This window comes from Mastomys coucha, unplaced genomic scaffold (genome assembly GCF_008632895.1).
Source record: "Mastomys coucha isolate ucsf_1 unplaced genomic scaffold, UCSF_Mcou_1 pScaffold22, whole genome shotgun sequence".
Lineage (NCBI taxonomy): Eukaryota > Metazoa > Chordata > Mammalia > Rodentia > Muridae > Mastomys > Mastomys coucha.
Genome location: NW_022196905.1, coordinates 128,135,161 through 128,135,421, shown reverse-complemented (window position 1 = coordinate 128,135,421; position 261 = coordinate 128,135,161). Strand labels below are relative to the sequence as shown.

General features: G+C 45.2%; 1 protein-coding gene across 1 annotated transcript in view; it reads left to right on the top strand.

Moving 5' to 3' along the window:
- The window catches only part of Gtf2i (general transcription factor IIi), a 61,336-nt gene that overhangs the window by 485 nt on the left and 60,590 nt on the right, over positions 1 to 261 (top strand). The gene's annotated exons all lie outside the window — the stretch shown is intronic.

Below are 261 nucleotides of genomic sequence, written 5' to 3'. Positions count from 1 at the left end.
CGTGTCTCCCTGTCACATGCCAGTGGAGTGTCTGTGTGTTGTCTTTTTGTTTTTGCTTCTAAATTAACTTTGGCAAAATAGTATCAAAAATTTCAGCTTCATCTGTTCTCCAAGGGTTGGGTTCTCTGACTTTAACTCTTCACATTGTGCACCACCTGAGGGTGTTCCCCCCGACCCCCAGGTTTGTTTGCTTGTTTGTTTGAGACAGGCTTTCTCTGTGTAACCCTAGCTGTCCTGGAACTCACTCTGTAGAACAGGTTG